Genomic DNA, 17908 nt, shown 5'->3' with positions numbered 1-17908 from the left:
GCCATAATTTGTAGCACAGATTGTTGGATGAAATACAAACTAACCTTATTTCAAAGCGACGGCACATATTTCAGCCTTGTGGGAAGAAACGGACAAAGGGTTGACAAAAAGCTTACAGCACCTGGTATTCCCAGGCGGTCTCCCATCCAAGTACTAACCAGGCCCGAACCTGCTTAGCTTCCGAGATCAGACGAGATCAGGCGTACTCAGGCCGGTGTGGTCGTAAGCGAGAAACTATCTCTTGGTGCACTATATAAAGTCAAAGTGGGTGTGATTAACAGCTGTTGCATTTTCACCATGTCGATAAGCATCTTTGTGTCACTCAAAAGTGCAAGAACTTGCATATAATGTAGCCATAATTTGTAGCACAGATTGTTGGATGAAATACAAACTAACCTTATTTCAAAGCGACGGCACATATTTCAGCCTTGTGGGAAGAAACGGACAAAGGGTTGACAAAAAGCTTACAGCACCTGGTATTCCCAGGCGGTCTCCCATCCAAGTACTAACCAGGCCCGAACCTGCTTAGCTTCCGAGATCAGACGAGATCAGGCGTACTCAGGCCGGTGTGGTCGTAAGCGAGAAACTATCTCTTGGTGCACTATATAAAGTCAAAGTGGGTGTGATTAACAGCTGTTGCATTTTCACCATGTCGATAAGCATCTTTGTGTCACTCAAAAAGTGCAAGAACTTGCATATAATGTAGCCATAATTTGTAGCACAGATTGTTGGATGAAATACAAACTAACCTTATTTCAAAGCGACGGCACATATTTCAGCCTTGTGGGAAGAAACGGACAAAGGGTTGACAAAAAGCTTACAGCACCTGGTATTCCCAGGCGGTCTCCCATCCAAGTACTAACCAGGCCCGAACCTGCTTAGCTTCCGAGATCAGACGAGATCAGGCGTACTCAGGCCGGTGTGGTCGTAAGCGAGAAACTATCTCTTGGTGCACTATATAAAGTCAAAGTGGGTGTGATTAACAGCTGTTGCATTTTCACCATGTCGATAAGCATCTTTGTGTCACTCAAAAAGTGCAAGAACTTGCATATAATGTAGCCATAATTTGTAGCACAGATTGTTGGATGAAATACAAACTAACCTTATTTCAAAGCGACGGCACATATTTCAGCCTTGTGGGAAGAAACGGACAAAGGGTTGACAAAAAGCTTACAGCACCTGGTATTCCCAGGCGGTCTCCCATCCAAGTACTAACCAGGCCCGAACCTGCTTAGCTTCCGAGATCAGACGAGATCAGGCGTACTCAGGCCGGTGTGGTCGTAAGCGAGAAACTATCTCTTGGTGCACTATATAAAGTCAAAGTGGGTGTGATTAACAGCTGTTGCATTTTCACCATGTCGATAAGCATCTTTGTGTCACTCAAAAAGTGCAAGAACTTGCATATAATGTAGCCATAATTTGTAGCACAGATTGTTGGATGAAATACAAACTAACCTTATTTCAAAGCGACGGCACATATTTCAGCCTTGTGGGAAGAAACGGACAAAGGGTTGACAAAAAGCTTACAGCACCTGGTATTCCCAGGCGGTCTCCCATCCAAGTACTAACCAGGCCCGAACCTGCTTAGCTTCCGAGATCAGACGAGATCAGGCGTACTCAGGCCGGTGTGGTCGTAAGCGAGAAACTATCTCTTGGTGCACTATATAAAGTCAAAGTGGGTGTGATTAACAGCTGTTGCATTTTCACCATGTCGATAAGCATCTTTGTGTCACTCAAAAAGTGCAAGAACTTGCATATAATGTAGCCATAATTTGTAGCACAGATTGTTGGATGAAAACTACAAACAAACTAACCTTATTTCAAAGCGACGGCACATATTTCAGCCTTGTGGGAAGAAACGGACAAAGGGTTGACAAAAAGCTTACAGCACCTGGTATTCCCAGGCGGTCTCCCATCCAAGTACTAACCAGGCCCGAACCTGCTTAGCTTCCGAGATCAGACGAGATCAGGCGTACTCAGGCCGGTGTGGTCGTAAGCGAGAAACTATCTCTTGGTGCACTATATAAAGTCAAAGTGGGTGTGATTAACAGCTGTTGCATTTTCACCATGTCGATAAGCATCTTTGTGTCACTCAAAAAGTGCAAGAACTTGCATATAATGTAGCCATAATTTGTAGCACAGATTGTTGGATGAAATACAAACTAACCTTATTTCAAAGCGACGGCACATATTTCAGCCTTGTGGGAAGAAACGGACAAAGGGTTGACAAAAAGCTTACAGCACCTGGTATTCCCAGGCGGTCTCCCATCCAAGTACTAACCAGGCCCGAACCTGCTTAGCTTCGAGATCAGACGAGATCAGGCGTACTCAGACGAGATCAGGCGTACTCAGGCCGGTGTGGTCGTAAGCGAGAAACTATCTCTTGGTGCACTATATAAAGTCAAAGTGGGTGTGATTAACAGCTGTTGCATTTTCACCATGTCGATAAGCATCTTTGTGTCACTCAAAAAGTGCAAGAACTTGCATATAATGTAGCCATAATTTGTAGCACAGATTGTTGGATGAAATACAAACTAACCTTATTTCAAAGCGACGGCACATATTTCAGCCTTGTGGGAAGAAACGGACAAAGGGTTGACAAAAAGCTTACAGCACCTGGTATTCCCAGGCGGTCTCCCATCCAAGTACTAACCAGGCCCGAACCTGCTTAGCTTCCGAGATCAGACGAGATCAGGCGTACTCAGGCCGGTGTGGTCGTAAGCGAGAAACTATCTCTTGGTGCACTATATAAAGTCAAAGTGGGTGTGATTAACAGCTGTTGCATTTTCACCATGTCGATAAGCATCTTTGTGTCACTCAAAAAGTGCAAGAACTTGCATATAATGTAGCCATAATTTGTAGCACAGATTGTTGGATGAAATACAAACTAACCTTATTTCAAAGCGACGGCACATATTTCAGCCTTGTGGGAAGAAACGGACAAAGGGTTGACAAAAAGCTTACAGCACCTGGTATTCCCAGGCGGTCTCCCATCCAAGTACTAACCAGGCCCGAACCTGCTTAGCTTCCGAGATCAGACGAGATCAGGCGTACTCAGGCCGGTGTGGTCGTAAGCGAGAAACTATCTCTTGGTGCACTATATAAAGTCAAAGTGGGTGTGATTAACAGCTGTTGCATTTTCACCATGTCGATAAGCATCTTTGTGTCACTCAAAAAGTGCAAGAACTTGCATATAATGTAGCCATAATTTGTAGCACAGATTGTTGGATGAAATACAAACTAACCTTATTTCAAAGCGACGGCACATATTTCAGCCTTGTGGGAAGAAACGGACAAAGGGTTGACAAAAAGCTTACAGCACCTGGTATTCCCAGGCGGTCTCCCATCCAAGTACTAACCAGGCCCGAACCTGCTTAGCTTCCGAGATCAGACGAGATCAGGCGTACTCAGGCCGGTGTGGTCGTAAGCGAGAAACTATCTCTTGGTGCACTATATAAAGTCAAAGTGGGTGTGATTAACAGCTGTTGCATTTTCACCATGTCGATAAGCATCTTTGTGTCACTCAAAAAGTGCAAGAACTTGCATATAATGTAGCCATAATTTGTAGCACAGATTGTTGGATGAAATACAAACTAACCTTATTTCAAAGCGACGGCACATATTTCAGCCTTGTGGGAAGAAACGGACAAAGGGTTGACAAAAAGCTTACAGCACCTGGTATTCCCAGGCGGTCTCCCATCCAAGTACTAACCAGGCCCGAACCTGCTTAGCTTCCGAGATCAGACGAGATCAGGCGTACTCAGGCCGGTGTGGTCGTAAGCGAGAAACTATCTCTTGGTGCACTATATAAAGTCAAAGTGGGTGTGATTAACAGCTGTTGCATTTTCACCATGTCGATAAGCATCTTTGTGTCACTCAAAAAGTGCAAGAACTTGCATATAATGTAGCCATAATTTGTAGCACAGATTGTTGGATGAAATACAAACTAACCTTATTTCAAAGCGACGGCACATATTTCAGCCTTGTGGGAAGAAACGGACAAAGGGTTGACAAAAAGCTTACAGCACCTGGTATTCCCAGGCGGTCTCCCATCCAAGTACTAACCAGGCCCGAACCTGCTTAGCTTCCGAGATCAGACGAGATCAGGCGTACTCAGGCCGGTGTGGTCGTAAGCGAGAAACTATCTCTTGGTGCACTATATAAAGTCAAAGTGGGTGTGATTAACAGCTGTTGCATTTTCACCATGTCGATAAGCATCTTTGTGTCACTCAAAAAGTGCAAGAACTTGCATATAATGTAGCCATAATTTGTAGCACAGATTGTTGGATGAAATACAAACTAACCTTATTTCAAAGCGACGGCACATATTTCAGCCTTGTGGGAAGAAACGGACAAAGGGTTGACAAAAAGCTTACAGCACCTGGTATTCCCAGGCGGTCTCCCATCCAGCCTTGCTTAGGAGAAGAGAACGGACAAAGGGAAACTATCTCTTGGTGACTATAAAAGTCAAAGTGGGTGTGATTAACAGCTGTTGCATTTTCACCTGGCATTCCCAAGAACTTGCATATAATGTAGCCTCCCATCCAGATTGTTGGATGAAATACAAACTAACCTTATTTCCAGGCACATATTTCAGCCTTGTGGGAAGAAACGGACTGACAAAAAGCTTACAGCACCTGGTATTCCCAGGCGTCTCCCATCCAAGACTAACCAGGCCCGAACCTGCTTAGCTTCCGAGATCAGACGAGATCAGGCGTACTCAGGCCGGTGGGTCGTAAGCGAGAAACTATCTCTTGGTGCACTATATAAAGTCAAAGTGGGTGTGATTAACAGCTGTTGCATTTTCACCATGTCGATAAGCATCTTTGTGTCACTCAAAAAGTGCAAGAACTTGCATATAATGTAGCCATAATTTGTAGCACAGATTGTTGGATGAAATACAAACTAACCTTATTTCAAAGCGACGGCACATATTTCAGCCTTGTGGGAAGAAACGGACAAAGGGTTGACAAAAAGCTTACAGCACCTGGTATTCCCAGGCGGTCTCCCATCCAAGTACTAACCAGGCCCGAACCTGCTTAGCTTCCGAGATCAGACGAGATCAGGCGTACTCAGGCCGGTGTGGTCGTAAGCGAGAAACTATCTCTTGGTGCACTATATAAAGTCAAAGTGGGTGTGATTAACAGCTGTTGCATTTTCACCATGTCGATAAGCATCTTTGTGTCACTCAAAAAGTGCAAGAACTTGCATATAATGTAGCCATAATTTGTAGCACAGATTGTTGGATGAAATACAAACTAACCTTATTTCAAAGCGACGGCACATATTTCAGCCTTGTGGGAAGAAACGGACAAAGGGTTGACAAAAAGCTTACAGCACCTGGTATTCCCAGGCGGTCTCCCATCCAAGTACTAACCAGGCCCGAACCTGCTTAGCTTCCGAGATCAGACGAGATCAGGCGTACTCAGGCCGGTGTGGTCGTAAGCGAGAAACTATCTCTTGGTGCACTATATAAAGTCAAAGTGGGTGTGATTAACAGCTGTTGCATTTTCACCATGTCGATAAGCATCTTTGTGTCACTCAAAAAGTGCAAGAACTTGCATATAATGTAGCCATAATTTGTAGCACAGATTGTTGGATGAAATACAAACTAACCTTATTTCAAAGCGACGGCACATATTTCAGCCTTGTGGGAAGAAACGGACAAAGGGTTGACAAAAAGCTTACAGCACCTGGTATTCCCAGGCGGTCTCCCATCCAAGTACTAACCAGGCCCGAACCTGCTTAGCTTCCGAGATCAGACGAGATCAGGCGTACTCAGGCCGGTGTGGTCGTAAGCGAGAAACTATCTCTTGGTGCACTATATAAAGTCAAAGTGGGTGTGATTAACAGCTGTTGCATTTTCACCATGTCGATAAGCATCTTTGTGTCACTCAAAAAGTGCAAGAACTTGCATATAATGTAGCCATAATTTGTAGCACAGATTGTTGGATGAAATACAAACTAACCTTATTTCAAAGCGACGGCACATATTTCAGCCTTGTGGGAAGAAACGGACAAAGGGTTGACAAAAAGCTTACAGCACCTGGTATTCCCAGGCGGTCTCCCATCCAAGTACTAACCAGGCCCGAACCTGCTTAGCTTCCGAGATCAGACGAGATCAGGCGTACTCAGGCCGGTGTGGTCGTAAGCGAGAAACTATCTCTTGGTGCACTATATAAAGTCAAAGTGGGTGTGATTAACAGCTGTTGCATTTTCACCATGTCGATAAGCATCTTTGTGTCACTCAAAAAGTGCAAGAACTTGCATATAATGTAGCCATAATTTGTAGCACAGATTGTTGGATGAAATACAAACTAACCTTATTTCAAAGCGACGGCACATATTTCAGCCTTGTGGGAAGAAACGGACAAAGGGTTGACAAAAGCTTACAGCACCTGGTATTCCCAGGCGGTCTCCCATCCAAGTACTAACCAGGCCCGAACCTGCTTAGCTTCCGAGATCAGACGAGATCAGGCGTACTCAGGCCGGTGTGGTCGTAAGCGAGAAACTATCTCTTGGTGCACTATATAAAGTCAAAGTGGGTGTGATTAACAGCTGTTGCATTTTCACCATGTCGATAAGCATCTTTGTGTCACTCAAAAAGTGCAAGAACTTGCATATAATGTAGCCATAATTTGTAGCACAGATTGTTGGATGAAATACAAACTAACCTTATTTCAAAGCGACGGCACATATTTCAGCCTTGTGGGAAGAAACGGACAAAGGTTGACAAAAGCTTACAGCACCTGGTATTCCCAGGCGGTCTCCCATCCAAGTACTAACCAGGCCCGAACCTGCTTAGCTTCCGAGATCAGACGAGATCAGGCGTACTCAGGCCGGTGTGGTCGTAAGCGAGAAACTATCTCTTGGTGCACTATATAAAGTCAAAGTGGGTGTGATTAACAGCTGTTGCATTTTCACCATGTCGATAAGCATCTTTGTGTCACTCAAAAAGTGCAAGAACTTGCATATAATGTAGCCATAATTTGTAGCACAGATTGTTGGATGAAATACAAACTAACCTTATTTCAAAGCGACGGCACATATTTCAGCCTTGTGGGAAGAAACGGACAAAGGGTTGACAAAAAGCTTACAGCACCTGGTATTCCCAGGCGGTCTCCCATCCAAGTACTAACCAGGCCCGAACCTGCTTAGCTTCCGAGATCAGACGAGATCAGGCGTACTCAGGCCGGTGTGGTCGTAAGCGAGAAACTATCTCTTGGTGCACTATATAAAGTCAAAGTGGGTGTGATTAACAGCTGTTGCATTTTCACCATGTCGATAAGCATCTTTGTGTCACTCAAAAAGTGCAAGAACTTGCATATAATGTAGCCATAATTTGTAGCACAGATTGTTGGATGAAATACAAACTAACCTTATTTCAAAGCGACGGCACATATTTCAGCCTTGTGGGAAGAAACGGACAAAGGGTTGACAAAAAGCTTACAGCACCTGGTATTCCCAGGCGGTCTCCCATCCAAGTACTAACCAGGCCCGAACCTGCTTAGCTTCCGAGATCAGACGAGATCAGGCGTACTCAGGCCGGTGTGGTCGTAAGCGAGAAACTATCTCTTGGTGCACTATATAAAGTCAAAGTGGGTGTGATTAACAGCTGTTGCATTTTCACCATGTCGATAAGCATCTTTGTGTCACTCAAAAAGTGCAAGAACTTGCATATAATGTAGCCATAATTTGTAGCACAGATTGTTGGATGAAATACAAACAACCTTATTTCAAAGCGACGGCACATATTTCAGCCTTGTGGGAAGAAACGGACAAAGGGTTGACAAAAAGCTTACAGCACCTGGTATTCCCAGGCGGTCTCCCATCCAAGTACTAACCAGGCCCGAACCTGCTTAGCTTCCGAGATCAGACGAGATCAGGCGTACTCAGGCCGGTGTGGTCGTAAGCGAGAAACTATCTCTTGGTGCACTATATAAAGTCAAAGTGGGTGTGATTAACAGCTGTTGCATTTTCACCATGTCGATAAGCATCTTTGTGTCACTCAAAAAGTGCAAGAACTTGCATATAATGTAGCCATAATTTGTAGCACAGATTGTTGGATGAAATACAAACTAACCTTATTTCAAAGCGACGGCACATATTTCAGCCTTGTGGGAAGAAACGGACAAAGGGTTGACAAAAAGCTTACAGCACCTGGTATTCCCAGGCGGTCTCCCATCCAAGTACTAACCAGGCCCGAACCTGCTTAGCTTCCGAGATCAGACGAGATCAGGCGTACTCAGGCCGGTGTGGTCGTAAGCGAGAAACTATCTCTTGGTGCACTATATAAAGTCAAAGTGGGTGTGATTAACAGCTGTTGCATTTTCACCATGTCGATAAGCATCTTTGTGTCACTCAAAAAGTGCAAGAACTTGCATATAATGTAGCCATAATTTGTAGCACAGATTGTTGGATGAAATACAAACTAACCTTATTTCAAAGCGACGGCACATATTTCAGCCTTGTGGGAAGAAACGGACAAAGGGTTGACAAAAAGCTTACAGCACCTGGTATTCCCAGGCGGTCTCCCATCCAAGTACTAACCAGGCCCGAACCTGCTTAGCTTCCGAGATCAGACGAGATCAGGCGTACTCAGGCCGGTGTGGTCGTAAGCGAGAAACTATCTCTTGGTGCACTATATAAAGTCAAAGTGGGTGTGATTAACAGCTGTTGCATTTTCACCATGTCGATAAGCATCTTTGTGTCACTCAAAAAGTGCAAGAACTTGCATATAATGTAGCCATAATTTGTAGCACAGATTGTTGGATGAAATACAAACTAACCTTATTTCAAAGCGACGGCACATATTTCAGCCTTGTGGGAAGAAACGGACAAAGGGTTGACAAAAAGCTTACAGCACCTGGTATTCCCAGGCGGTCTCCCATCCAAGTACTAACCAGGCCCGAACCTGCTTAGCTTCCGAGATCAGACGAGATCAGGCGTACTCAGGCCGGTGTGGTCGTAAGCGAGAAACTATCTCTTGGTGCACTATATAAAGTCAAAGTGGGTGTGATTAACAGCTGTTGCATTTTCACCATGTCGATAAGCATCTTTGTGTCACTCAAAAAGTGCAAGAACTTGCATATAATGTAGCCATAATTTGTAGCACAGATTGTTGGATGAAATACAAACTAACCTTATTTCAAAGCGACGGCACATATTTCAGCCTTGTGGGAAGAAACGGACAAAGGGTTGACAAAAAGCTTACAGCACCTGGTATTCCCAGGCGGTCTCCCATCCAAGTACTAACCAGGCCCGAACCTGCTTAGCTTCCGAGATCAGACGAGATCAGGCGTACTCAGGCCGGTGTGGTCGTAAGCGAGAAACTATCTCTTGGTGCACTATATAAAGTCAAAGTGGGTGTGATTAACAGCTGTTGCATTTTCACCATGTCGATAAGCATCTTTGTGTCACTCAAAAAGTGCAAGAACTTGCATATAATGTAGCCATAATTTGTAGCACAGATTGTTGGATGAAATACAAACTAACCTTATTTCAAAGCGACGGCACATATTTCAGCCTTGTGGGAAGAAACGGACAAAGGGTTGACAAAAAGCTTACAGCACCTGGTATTCCCAGGCGGTCTCCCATCCAAGTACTAACCAGGCCCGAACCTGCTTAGCTTCCGAGATCAGACGAGATCAGGCGTACTCAGGCCGGTGTGGTCGTAAGCGAGAAACTATCTCTTGGTGCACTATATAAAGTCAAAGTGGGTGTGATTAACAGCTGTTGCATTTTCACCATGTCGATAAGCATCTTTGTGTCACTCAAAAAGTGCAAGAACTTGCATATAATGTAGCCATAATTTGTAGCACAGATTGTTGGATGAAATACAAACTAACCTTATTTCAAAGCGACGGCACATATTTCAGCCTTGTGGGAAGAAACGGACAAAGGGTTGACAAAAAGCTTACAGCACCTGGTATTCCCAGGCGGTCTCCCATCCAAGTACTAACCAGGCCCGAACCTGCTTAGCTTCCGAGATCAGACGAGATCAGGCGTACTCAGGCCGGTGTGGTCGTAAGCGAGAAACTATCTCTTGGTGCACTATATAAAGTCAAAGTGGGTGTGATTAACAGCTGTTGCATTTTCACCATGTCGATAAGCATCTTTGTGTCACTCAAAAAGTGCAAGAACTTGCATATAATGTAGCCATAATTTGTAGCACAGATTGTTGGATGAAATACAAACTAACCTTATTTCAAAGCGACGGCACATATTTTTTGTGGGAAGAAACGGACAAAGGGTTGACAAAAAGCTTACAGCACCTGGTATTCCCAGGCGGTCTCCCATCCAAGTACTAACCAGGCCCGAACCTGCTTAGCTTCCGAGATCAGACGAGATCAGGCGTACTCAGGCCGGTGTGGTCGTAAGCGAGAAACTATCTCTTGGTGCACTATATAAAGTCAAAGTGGGTGTGATTAACAGCTGTTGCATTTTCACCATGTCGATAAGCATCTTTGTGTCACTCAAAAAGTGCAAGAACTTGCATATAATGTAGCCATAATTTGTAGCACAGATTGTTGGATGAAATACAAACTAACCTTATTTCAAAGCGACGGCACATATTTCAGCCTTGTGGGAAGAAACGGACAAAGGGTTGACAAAAAGCTTACAGCACCTGGTATTCCCAGGCGGTCTCCCATCCAAGTACTAACCAGGCCCGAACCTGCTTAGCTTCCGAGATCAGACGAGATCAGGCGTACTCAGGCCGGTGTGGTCGTAAGCGAGAAACTATCTCTTGGTGCACTATATAAAGTCAAAGTGGGTGTGATTAACAGCTGTTGCATTTTCACCATGTCGATAAGCATCTTTGTGTCACTCAAAAAGTGCAAGAACTTGCATATAATGTAGCCATAATTTGTAGCACAGATTGTTGGATGAAATACAAACTAACCTTATTTCAAAGCGACGGCACATATTTCAGCCTTGTGGGAAGAAACGGACAAAGGGTTGACAAAAGCTTACAGCACCTGGTATTCCCAGGCGGTCTCCCATCCAAGTACTAACCAGGCCCGAACCTGCTTAGCTTCCGAGATCAGACGAGATCAGGCGTACTCAGGCCGGTGTGGTCGTAAGCGAGAAACTATCTCTTGGTGCACTATATAAAGTCAAAGTGGGTGTGATTAACAGCTGTTGCATTTTCACCATGTCGATAAGCATCTTTGTGTCACTCAAAAAGTGCAAGAACTTGCATATAATGTAGCCATAATTTGTAGCACAGATTGTTGGATGAAATACAAACTAACCTTATTTCAAAGCGACGGCACATATTTCAGCCTTGTGGGAAGAAACGGACAAAGGGTTGACAAAAAGCTTACAGCACCTGGTATTCCCAGGCGGTCTCCCATCCAAGTACTAACCAGGCCCGAACCTGCTTAGCTTCCGAGATCAGACGAGATCAGGCGTACTCAGGCCGGTGTGGTCGTAAGCGAGAAACTATCTCTTGGTGCACTATATAAAGTCAAAGTGGGTGTGATTAACAGCTGTTGCATTTTCACCATGTCGATAAGCATCTTTGTGTCACTCAAAAAGTGCAAGAACTTGCATATAATGTAGCCATAATTTGTAGCACAGATTGTTGGATGAAATACAAACTAACCTTATTTCAAAGCGACGGCACATATTTCAGCCTTGTGGGAAGAAACGGACAAAGGGTTGACAAAAAGCTTACAGCACCTGGTATTCCCAGGCGGTCTCCCATCCAAGTACTAACCAGGCCCGAACCTGCTTAGCTTCCGAGATCAGACGAGATCAGGCGTACTCAGGCCGGTGTGGTCGTAAGCGAGAAACTATCTCTTGGTGCACTATATAAAGTCAAAGTGGGTGTGATTAACAGCTGTTGCATTTTCACCATGTCGATAAGCATCTTTGTGTCACTCAAAAAGTGCAAGAACTTGCATATAATGTAGCCATAATTTGTAGCACAGATTGTTGGATGAAATACAAACTAACCTTATTTCAAAGCGACGGCACATATTTCAGCCTTGTGGGAAGAAACGGACAAAGGGTTGACAAAAAGCTTACAGCACCTGGTATTCCCAGGCGGTCTCCCATCCAAGTACTAACCAGGCCCGAACCTGCTTAGCTTCCGAGATCAGACGAGATCAGGCGTACTCAGGCCGGTGTGGTCGTAAGCGAGAAACTATCTCTTGGTGCACTATATAAAGTCAAAGTGGGTGTGATTAACAGCTGTTGCATTTTCACCATGTCGATAAGCATCTTTGTGTCACTCAAAAAGTGCAAGAACTTGCATATAATGTAGCCATAATTTGTAGCACAGATTGTTGGATGAAATACAAACTAACCTTATTTCAAAGCGACGGCACATATTTCAGCCTTGTGGGAAGAAACGGACAAAGGGTTGACAAAAAGCTTACAGCACCTGGTATTCCCAGGCGGTCTCCCATCCAAGTACTAACCAGGCCCGAACCTGCTTAGCTTCCGAGATCAGACGAGATCAGGCGTACTCAGGCCGGTGTGGTCGTAAGCGAGAAACTATCTCTTGGTGCACTATATAAAGTCAAAGTGGGTGTGATTAACAGCTGTTGCATTTTCACCATGTCGATAAGCATCTTTGTGTCACTCAAAAAGTGCAAGAACTTGCATATAATGTAGCCATAATTTGTAGCACAGATTGTTGGATGAAATACAAACTAACCTTATTTCAAAGCGACGGCACATATTTCAGCCTTGTGGGAAGAAACGGACAAAGGGTTGACAAAAAGCTTACAGCACCTGGTATTCCCAGGCGGTCTCCCATCCAAGTACTAACCAGGCCCGAACCTGCTTAGCTTCCGAGATCAGACGAGATCAGGCGTACTCAGGCCGGTGTGGTCGTAAGCGAGAAACTATCTCTTGGTGCACTATATAAAGTCAAAGTGGGTGTGATTAACAGCTGTTGCATTTTCACCATGTCGATAAGCATCTTTGTGTCACTCAAAAAGTGCAAGAACTTGCATATAATGTAGCCATAATTTGTAGCACAGATTGTTGGATGAAATACAAACTAACCTTATTTCAAAGCGACGGCACATATTTCAGCCTTGTGGGAAGAAACGGACAAAGGGTTGACAAAAAGCTTACAGCACCTGGTATTCCCAGGCGGTCTCCCATCCAAGTACTAACCAGGCCCGAACCTGCTTAGCTTCCGAGATCAGACGAGATCAGGCGTACTCAGGCCGGTGTGGTCGTAAGCGAGAAACTATCTCTTGGTGCACTATATAAAGTCAAAGTGGGTGTGATTAACAGCTGTTGCATTTTCACCATGTCGATAAGCATCTTTGTGTCACTCAAAAAGTGCAAGAACTTGCATATAATGTAGCCATAATTTGTAGCACAGATTGTTGGATGAAATACAAACTAACCTTATTTCAAAGCGACGGCACATATTTCAGCCTTGTGGGAAGAAACGGACAAAGGGTTGACAAAAAGCTTACAGCACCTGGTATTCCCAGGCGGTCTCCCATCCAAGTACTAACCAGGCCCGAACCTGCTTAGCTTCCGAGATCAGACGAGATCAGGCGTACTCAGGCCGGTGTGGTCGTAAGCGAGAAACTATCTCTTGGTGCACTATATAAAGTCAAAGTGGGTGTGATTAACAGCTGTTGCATTTTCACCATGTCGATAAGCATCTTTGTGTCACTCAAAAAGTGCAAGAACTTGCATATAATGTAGCCATAATTTGTAGCACAGATTGTTGGATGAAATACAAACTAACCTTATTTCAAAGCGACGGCACATATTTCAGCCTTGTGGGAAGAAACGGACAAAGGGTTGACAAAAAGCTTACAGCACCTGGTATTCCCAGGCGGTCTCCCATCCAAGTACTAACCAGGCCCGAACCTGCTTAGCTTCCGAGATCAGACGAGATCAGGCGTACTCAGGCCGGTGTGGTCGTAAGCGAGAAACTATCTCTTGGTGCACTATATAAAGTCAAAGTGGGTGTGATTAACAGCTGTTGCATTTTCACCATGTCGATAAGCATCTTTGTGTCACTCAAAAAGTGCAAGAACTTGCATATAATGTAGCCATAATTTGTAGCACAGATTGTTGGATGAAATACAAACTAACCTTATTTCAAAGCGACGGCACATATTTCAGCCTTGTGGGAAGAAACGGACAAAGGGTTGACAAAAAGCTTACAGCACCTGGTATTCCCAGGCGGTCTCCCATCCAAGTACTAACCAGGCCCGAACCTGCTTAGCTTCCGAGATCAGACGACGAGATCAGGCGTACTCAGGCCGGTGTGGTCGTAAGCGAGAAACTATCTCTTGGTGCACTATATAAAGTCAAAGTGGGTGTGATTAACAGCTGTTGCATTTTCACCATGTCGATAAGCATCTTTGTGTCACTCAAAAAGTGCAAGAACTTGCATATAATGTAGCCATAATTTGTAGCACAGATTGTTGGATGAAATACAAACTAACCTTATTTCAAAGCGACGGCACATATTTCAGCCTTGTGGGAAGAAACGGACAAAGGGTTGACAAAAAGCTTACAGCACCTGGTATTCCCAGGCGGTCTCCCATCCAAGTACTAACCAGGCCCGAACCTGCTTAGCTTCCGAGATCAGACGAGATCAGGCGTACTCAGGCCGGTGTGGTCGTAAGCGAGAAACTATCTCTTGGTGCACTATATAAAGTCAAAGTGGGTGTGATTAACAGCTGTTGCATTTTCACCATGTCGATAAGCATCTTTGTGTCACTCAAAAAGTGCAAGAACTTGCATATAATGTAGCCATAATTTGTAGCACAGATTGTTGGATGAAATACAAACTAACCTTATTTCAAAGCGACGGCACATATTTCAGCCTTGTGGGAAGAAACGGACAAAGGGTTGACAAAAAGCTTACAGCACCTGGTATTCCCAGGCGGTCTCCCATCCAAGTACTAACCAGGCCCGAACCTGCTTAGCTTCCGAGATCAGACGAGATCAGGCGTACTCAGGCCGGTGTGGTCGTAAGCGAGAAACTATCTCTTGGTGCACTATATAAAGTCAAAGTGGGTGTGATTAACAGCTGTTGCATTTTCACCATGTCGATAAGCATCTTTGTGTCACTCAAAAAGTGCAAGAACTTGCATATAATGTAGCCATAATTTGTAGCACAGATTGTTGGATGAAATACAAACTAACCTTATTTCAAAGCGACGGCACATATTTCAGCCTTGTGGGAAGAAACGGACAAAGGGTTGACAAAAAGCTTACAGCACCTGGTATTCCCAGGCGGTCTCCCATCCAAGTACTAACCAGGCCCGAACCTGCTTAGCTTCCGAGATCAGACGAGATCAGGCGTACTCAGGCCGGTGTGGTCGTAAGCGAGAAACTATCTCTTGGTGCACTATATAAAGTCAAAGTGGGTGTGATTAACAGCTGTTGCATTTTCACCATGTCGATAAGCATCTTTGTGTCACTCAAAAAGTGCAAGAACTTGCATATAATGTAGCCATAATTTGTAGCACAGATTGTTGGATGAAATACAAACTAACCTTATTTCAAAGCGACGGCACATATTTCAGCCTTGTGGGAAGAAACGGACAAAGGGTTGACAAAAAGCTTACAGCACCTGGTATTCCCAGGCGGTCTCCCATCCAAGTACTAACCAGGCCCGAACCTGCTTAGCTTCCGAGATCAGACGAGATCAGGCGTACTCAGGCCGGTGTGGTCGTAAGCGAGAAACTATCTCTTGGTGCACTATATAAAGTCAAAGTGGGTGTGATTAACAGCTGTTGCATTTGCATTTTCACCATGTCGATAAGCATCTTTGTGTCACTCAAAAAGTGCAAGAACTTGCATATAATGTAGCCATAATTTGTAGCACAGATTGTTGGATGAAATACAAACTAACCTTATTTCAAAGCGACGGCACATATTTCAGCCTTGTGGGAAGAAACGGACAAAGGGTTGACAAAAAGCTTACAGCACCTGGTATTCCCAGGCGGTCTCCCATCCAAGTACTAACCAGGCCCGAACCTGCTTAGCTTCCGAGATCAGACGAGATCAGGCGTACTCAGGCCGGTGTGGTCGTAAGCGAGAAACTATCTCTTGGTGCACTATATAAAGTCAAAGTGGGTGTGATTAACAGCTGTTGCATTTTCACCATGTCGATAAGCATCTTTGTGTCACTCAAAAAGTGCAAGAACTTGCATATAATGTAGCCATAATTTGTAGCACAGATTGTTGGATGAAATACAAACTAACCTTATTTCAAAGCGACGGCACATATTTCAGCCTTGTGGGAAGAAACGGACAAAGGGTTGACAAAAAGCTTACAGCACCTGGTATTCCCAGGCGGTCTCCCATCCAAGTACTAACCAGGCCCGAACCTGCTTAGCTTCCGAGATCAGACGAGATCAGGCGTACTCAGGCCGGTGTGGTCGTAAGCGAGAAACTATCTCTTGGTGCACTATATAAAGTCAAAGTGGGTGTGATTAACAGCTGTTGCATTTTCACCATGTCGATAAGCATCTTTGTGTCACTCAAAAAGTGCAAGAACTTGCATATAATGTAGCCATAATTTGTAGCACAGATTGTTGGATGAAATACAAACTAACCTTATTTCAAAGCGACGGCACATATTTCAGCCTTGTGGGAAGAAACGGACAAAGGGTTGACAAAAAGCTTACAGCACCTGGTATTCCCAGGCGGTCTCCCATCCAAGTACTAACCAGGCCCGAACCTGCTTAGCTTCCGAGATCAGACGAGATCAGGCGTACTCAGGCCGGTGTGGTCGTAAGCGAGAAACTATCTCTTGGTGCACTATATAAAGTCAAAGTGGGTGTGATTAACAGCTGTTGCATTTTCACCATGTCGATAAGCATCTTTGTGTCACTCAAAAAGTGCAAGAACTTGCATATAATGTAGCCATAATTTGTAGCACAGATTGTTGGATGAAATACAAACTAACCTTATTTCAAAGCGACGGCACATATTTCAGCCTTGTGGGAAGAAACGGACAAAGGGTTGACAAAAAGCTTACAGCACCTGGTATTCCCAGGCGGTCTCCCATCCAAGTACTAACCAGGCCCGAACCTGCTTAGCTTCCGAGATCAGACGAGATCAGGCGTACTCAGGCCGGTGTGGTCGTAAGCGAGAAACTATCTCTTGGTGCACTATATAAAGTCAAAGTGGGTGTGATTAACAGCTGTTGCATTTTCACCATGTCGATAAGCATCTTTGTGTCACTCAAAAAGTGCAAGAACTTGCATATAATGTAGCCATAATTTGTAGCACAGATTGTTGGATGAAATACAAACTAACCTTATTTCAAAGCGACGGCACATATTTCAGCCTTGTGGGAAGAAACGGACAAAGGGTTGACAAAAGCTTACAGCACCTGGTATTCCCAGGCGGTCTCCCATCCAAGTACTAACCAGGCCCGAACCTGCTTAGCTTCCGAGATCAGACGAGATCAGGCGTACTCAGGCCGGTGTGGTCGTAAGCGAGAAACTATCTCTTGGTGCACTATATAAAGTCAAAGTGGGTGTGATTAACAGCTGTTGCATTTTCACCATGTCGATAAGCATCTTTGTGTCACTCAAAAAGTGCAAGAACTTGCATATAATGTAGCCATAATTTGTAGCACAGATTGTTGGATGAAATACAAACTAACCTTATTTCAAAGCGACGGCACATATTTCAGCCTTGTGGGAAGAAACGGACAAAGGGTTGACAAAAAGCTTACAGCACCTGGTATTCCCAGGCGGTCTCCCATCCAAGTACTAACCAGGCCCGAACCTGCTTAGCTTCCGAGATCAGACGAGATCAGGCGTACTCAGGCCGGTGTGGTCGTAAGCGAGAAACTATCTCTTGGTGCACTATATAAAGTCAAAGTGGGTGTGATTAACAGCTGTTGCATTTTCACCATGTCGATAAGCATCTTTGTGTCACTCAAAAAGTGCAA

The 17908-nt window shown here is 44.5% G+C and overlaps 48 non-coding genes and 2 pseudogenes across 48 annotated transcripts; all 50 read right to left on the bottom strand.

Moving 5' to 3' along the window:
* Window positions 1–109: 109 nt before the first annotated feature.
* On the bottom strand, window positions 110–228 carry LOC124022617. Its single transcript, XR_006836514.1, has one exon. It is a non-coding gene; the product is annotated as a 5S ribosomal RNA (ribosomal RNA).
* Window positions 229–461: 233 nt separating this feature from the next.
* Window positions 462–580, bottom strand: LOC124022616. The gene has a single exon (XR_006836513.1). It is a non-coding gene; the product is annotated as a 5S ribosomal RNA (ribosomal RNA).
* A 234-nt stretch (window positions 581–814) lies between these two features.
* Window positions 815–933, bottom strand: LOC124022615. The gene has a single exon (XR_006836512.1). It is a non-coding gene; the product is annotated as a 5S ribosomal RNA (ribosomal RNA).
* Window positions 934–1167: 234 nt separating this feature from the next.
* LOC124022614 lies at window positions 1168–1286 on the bottom strand. The gene has a single exon (XR_006836511.1). It is a non-coding gene; the product is annotated as a 5S ribosomal RNA (ribosomal RNA).
* A 234-nt stretch (window positions 1287–1520) lies between these two features.
* On the bottom strand, window positions 1521–1639 carry LOC124022613. The gene has a single exon (XR_006836510.1). It is a non-coding gene; the product is annotated as a 5S ribosomal RNA (ribosomal RNA).
* Window positions 1640–1879: 240 nt separating this feature from the next.
* LOC124022611 lies at window positions 1880–1998 on the bottom strand. Its single transcript, XR_006836509.1, has one exon. It is a non-coding gene; the product is annotated as a 5S ribosomal RNA (ribosomal RNA).
* A 234-nt stretch (window positions 1999–2232) lies between these two features.
* LOC124022697 lies at window positions 2233–2370 on the bottom strand (annotated as a pseudogene).
* Window positions 2371–2604: 234 nt separating this feature from the next.
* LOC124022610 lies at window positions 2605–2723 on the bottom strand. The gene has a single exon (XR_006836508.1). It is a non-coding gene; the product is annotated as a 5S ribosomal RNA (ribosomal RNA).
* Window positions 2724–2957: 234 nt separating this feature from the next.
* On the bottom strand, window positions 2958–3076 carry LOC124022608. The gene has a single exon (XR_006836506.1). It is a non-coding gene; the product is annotated as a 5S ribosomal RNA (ribosomal RNA).
* Window positions 3077–3310: 234 nt separating this feature from the next.
* On the bottom strand, window positions 3311–3429 carry LOC124022607. The gene has a single exon (XR_006836505.1). It is a non-coding gene; the product is annotated as a 5S ribosomal RNA (ribosomal RNA).
* Window positions 3430–3663: 234 nt separating this feature from the next.
* On the bottom strand, window positions 3664–3782 carry LOC124022606. Its single transcript, XR_006836504.1, has one exon. It is a non-coding gene; the product is annotated as a 5S ribosomal RNA (ribosomal RNA).
* A 234-nt stretch (window positions 3783–4016) lies between these two features.
* On the bottom strand, window positions 4017–4135 carry LOC124022605. Its single transcript, XR_006836503.1, has one exon. It is a non-coding gene; the product is annotated as a 5S ribosomal RNA (ribosomal RNA).
* Window positions 4136–4625: 490 nt separating this feature from the next.
* LOC124022699 lies at window positions 4626–4741 on the bottom strand (annotated as a pseudogene).
* A 234-nt stretch (window positions 4742–4975) lies between these two features.
* LOC124022604 lies at window positions 4976–5094 on the bottom strand. The gene has a single exon (XR_006836502.1). It is a non-coding gene; the product is annotated as a 5S ribosomal RNA (ribosomal RNA).
* A 234-nt stretch (window positions 5095–5328) lies between these two features.
* LOC124022602 lies at window positions 5329–5447 on the bottom strand. Its single transcript, XR_006836500.1, has one exon. It is a non-coding gene; the product is annotated as a 5S ribosomal RNA (ribosomal RNA).
* Window positions 5448–5681: 234 nt separating this feature from the next.
* Window positions 5682–5800, bottom strand: LOC124022601. The gene has a single exon (XR_006836499.1). It is a non-coding gene; the product is annotated as a 5S ribosomal RNA (ribosomal RNA).
* Window positions 5801–6034: 234 nt separating this feature from the next.
* LOC124022600 lies at window positions 6035–6153 on the bottom strand. The gene has a single exon (XR_006836498.1). It is a non-coding gene; the product is annotated as a 5S ribosomal RNA (ribosomal RNA).
* A 233-nt stretch (window positions 6154–6386) lies between these two features.
* Window positions 6387–6505, bottom strand: LOC124022599. The gene has a single exon (XR_006836497.1). It is a non-coding gene; the product is annotated as a 5S ribosomal RNA (ribosomal RNA).
* Window positions 6506–6737: 232 nt separating this feature from the next.
* LOC124022598 lies at window positions 6738–6856 on the bottom strand. The gene has a single exon (XR_006836496.1). It is a non-coding gene; the product is annotated as a 5S ribosomal RNA (ribosomal RNA).
* A 234-nt stretch (window positions 6857–7090) lies between these two features.
* On the bottom strand, window positions 7091–7209 carry LOC124022595. Its single transcript, XR_006836494.1, has one exon. It is a non-coding gene; the product is annotated as a 5S ribosomal RNA (ribosomal RNA).
* A 234-nt stretch (window positions 7210–7443) lies between these two features.
* LOC124022594 lies at window positions 7444–7562 on the bottom strand. Its single transcript, XR_006836493.1, has one exon. It is a non-coding gene; the product is annotated as a 5S ribosomal RNA (ribosomal RNA).
* A 233-nt stretch (window positions 7563–7795) lies between these two features.
* On the bottom strand, window positions 7796–7914 carry LOC124022593. The gene has a single exon (XR_006836492.1). It is a non-coding gene; the product is annotated as a 5S ribosomal RNA (ribosomal RNA).
* Window positions 7915–8148: 234 nt separating this feature from the next.
* On the bottom strand, window positions 8149–8267 carry LOC124022592. The gene has a single exon (XR_006836491.1). It is a non-coding gene; the product is annotated as a 5S ribosomal RNA (ribosomal RNA).
* A 234-nt stretch (window positions 8268–8501) lies between these two features.
* On the bottom strand, window positions 8502–8620 carry LOC124022591. Its single transcript, XR_006836490.1, has one exon. It is a non-coding gene; the product is annotated as a 5S ribosomal RNA (ribosomal RNA).
* Window positions 8621–8854: 234 nt separating this feature from the next.
* LOC124022590 lies at window positions 8855–8973 on the bottom strand. The gene has a single exon (XR_006836489.1). It is a non-coding gene; the product is annotated as a 5S ribosomal RNA (ribosomal RNA).
* Window positions 8974–9207: 234 nt separating this feature from the next.
* Window positions 9208–9326, bottom strand: LOC124022589. The gene has a single exon (XR_006836488.1). It is a non-coding gene; the product is annotated as a 5S ribosomal RNA (ribosomal RNA).
* Window positions 9327–9560: 234 nt separating this feature from the next.
* Window positions 9561–9679, bottom strand: LOC124022588. Its single transcript, XR_006836487.1, has one exon. It is a non-coding gene; the product is annotated as a 5S ribosomal RNA (ribosomal RNA).
* Window positions 9680–9913: 234 nt separating this feature from the next.
* Window positions 9914–10032, bottom strand: LOC124022587. Its single transcript, XR_006836486.1, has one exon. It is a non-coding gene; the product is annotated as a 5S ribosomal RNA (ribosomal RNA).
* A 230-nt stretch (window positions 10033–10262) lies between these two features.
* LOC124022586 lies at window positions 10263–10381 on the bottom strand. The gene has a single exon (XR_006836485.1). It is a non-coding gene; the product is annotated as a 5S ribosomal RNA (ribosomal RNA).
* A 234-nt stretch (window positions 10382–10615) lies between these two features.
* On the bottom strand, window positions 10616–10734 carry LOC124022584. Its single transcript, XR_006836483.1, has one exon. It is a non-coding gene; the product is annotated as a 5S ribosomal RNA (ribosomal RNA).
* Window positions 10735–10967: 233 nt separating this feature from the next.
* Window positions 10968–11086, bottom strand: LOC124022583. The gene has a single exon (XR_006836482.1). It is a non-coding gene; the product is annotated as a 5S ribosomal RNA (ribosomal RNA).
* Window positions 11087–11320: 234 nt separating this feature from the next.
* LOC124022582 lies at window positions 11321–11439 on the bottom strand. The gene has a single exon (XR_006836481.1). It is a non-coding gene; the product is annotated as a 5S ribosomal RNA (ribosomal RNA).
* Window positions 11440–11673: 234 nt separating this feature from the next.
* Window positions 11674–11792, bottom strand: LOC124022581. Its single transcript, XR_006836480.1, has one exon. It is a non-coding gene; the product is annotated as a 5S ribosomal RNA (ribosomal RNA).
* Window positions 11793–12026: 234 nt separating this feature from the next.
* LOC124022580 lies at window positions 12027–12145 on the bottom strand. The gene has a single exon (XR_006836479.1). It is a non-coding gene; the product is annotated as a 5S ribosomal RNA (ribosomal RNA).
* Window positions 12146–12379: 234 nt separating this feature from the next.
* LOC124022579 lies at window positions 12380–12498 on the bottom strand. Its single transcript, XR_006836478.1, has one exon. It is a non-coding gene; the product is annotated as a 5S ribosomal RNA (ribosomal RNA).
* A 234-nt stretch (window positions 12499–12732) lies between these two features.
* LOC124022578 lies at window positions 12733–12851 on the bottom strand. The gene has a single exon (XR_006836477.1). It is a non-coding gene; the product is annotated as a 5S ribosomal RNA (ribosomal RNA).
* Window positions 12852–13085: 234 nt separating this feature from the next.
* LOC124022577 lies at window positions 13086–13204 on the bottom strand. Its single transcript, XR_006836476.1, has one exon. It is a non-coding gene; the product is annotated as a 5S ribosomal RNA (ribosomal RNA).
* A 234-nt stretch (window positions 13205–13438) lies between these two features.
* On the bottom strand, window positions 13439–13557 carry LOC124022576. Its single transcript, XR_006836475.1, has one exon. It is a non-coding gene; the product is annotated as a 5S ribosomal RNA (ribosomal RNA).
* A 234-nt stretch (window positions 13558–13791) lies between these two features.
* On the bottom strand, window positions 13792–13910 carry LOC124022575. The gene has a single exon (XR_006836474.1). It is a non-coding gene; the product is annotated as a 5S ribosomal RNA (ribosomal RNA).
* Window positions 13911–14144: 234 nt separating this feature from the next.
* On the bottom strand, window positions 14145–14266 carry LOC124022681. Its single transcript, XR_006836577.1, has one exon. It is a non-coding gene; the product is annotated as a 5S ribosomal RNA (ribosomal RNA).
* A 234-nt stretch (window positions 14267–14500) lies between these two features.
* On the bottom strand, window positions 14501–14619 carry LOC124022573. Its single transcript, XR_006836472.1, has one exon. It is a non-coding gene; the product is annotated as a 5S ribosomal RNA (ribosomal RNA).
* A 234-nt stretch (window positions 14620–14853) lies between these two features.
* On the bottom strand, window positions 14854–14972 carry LOC124022572. Its single transcript, XR_006836471.1, has one exon. It is a non-coding gene; the product is annotated as a 5S ribosomal RNA (ribosomal RNA).
* A 234-nt stretch (window positions 14973–15206) lies between these two features.
* Window positions 15207–15325, bottom strand: LOC124022571. The gene has a single exon (XR_006836470.1). It is a non-coding gene; the product is annotated as a 5S ribosomal RNA (ribosomal RNA).
* A 234-nt stretch (window positions 15326–15559) lies between these two features.
* On the bottom strand, window positions 15560–15678 carry LOC124022570. The gene has a single exon (XR_006836469.1). It is a non-coding gene; the product is annotated as a 5S ribosomal RNA (ribosomal RNA).
* Window positions 15679–15918: 240 nt separating this feature from the next.
* On the bottom strand, window positions 15919–16037 carry LOC124022569. The gene has a single exon (XR_006836468.1). It is a non-coding gene; the product is annotated as a 5S ribosomal RNA (ribosomal RNA).
* A 234-nt stretch (window positions 16038–16271) lies between these two features.
* On the bottom strand, window positions 16272–16390 carry LOC124022568. The gene has a single exon (XR_006836467.1). It is a non-coding gene; the product is annotated as a 5S ribosomal RNA (ribosomal RNA).
* A 234-nt stretch (window positions 16391–16624) lies between these two features.
* LOC124022567 lies at window positions 16625–16743 on the bottom strand. Its single transcript, XR_006836466.1, has one exon. It is a non-coding gene; the product is annotated as a 5S ribosomal RNA (ribosomal RNA).
* A 234-nt stretch (window positions 16744–16977) lies between these two features.
* LOC124022566 lies at window positions 16978–17096 on the bottom strand. The gene has a single exon (XR_006836465.1). It is a non-coding gene; the product is annotated as a 5S ribosomal RNA (ribosomal RNA).
* Window positions 17097–17329: 233 nt separating this feature from the next.
* LOC124022565 lies at window positions 17330–17448 on the bottom strand. The gene has a single exon (XR_006836464.1). It is a non-coding gene; the product is annotated as a 5S ribosomal RNA (ribosomal RNA).
* A 234-nt stretch (window positions 17449–17682) lies between these two features.
* On the bottom strand, window positions 17683–17801 carry LOC124022564. Its single transcript, XR_006836463.1, has one exon. It is a non-coding gene; the product is annotated as a 5S ribosomal RNA (ribosomal RNA).
* Window positions 17802–17908: the final 107 nt, after the last annotated feature.

Source organism: Oncorhynchus gorbuscha, unplaced genomic scaffold, assembly GCF_021184085.1.
Source record: "Oncorhynchus gorbuscha isolate QuinsamMale2020 ecotype Even-year unplaced genomic scaffold, OgorEven_v1.0 Un_scaffold_1405, whole genome shotgun sequence".
NCBI classification, from domain to species: domain Eukaryota; kingdom Metazoa; phylum Chordata; class Actinopteri; order Salmoniformes; family Salmonidae; genus Oncorhynchus; species Oncorhynchus gorbuscha.
The sequence above is the reverse complement of the archived record's forward strand: the minus strand, read 5'-3'. Positions and strand labels throughout refer to the sequence as shown.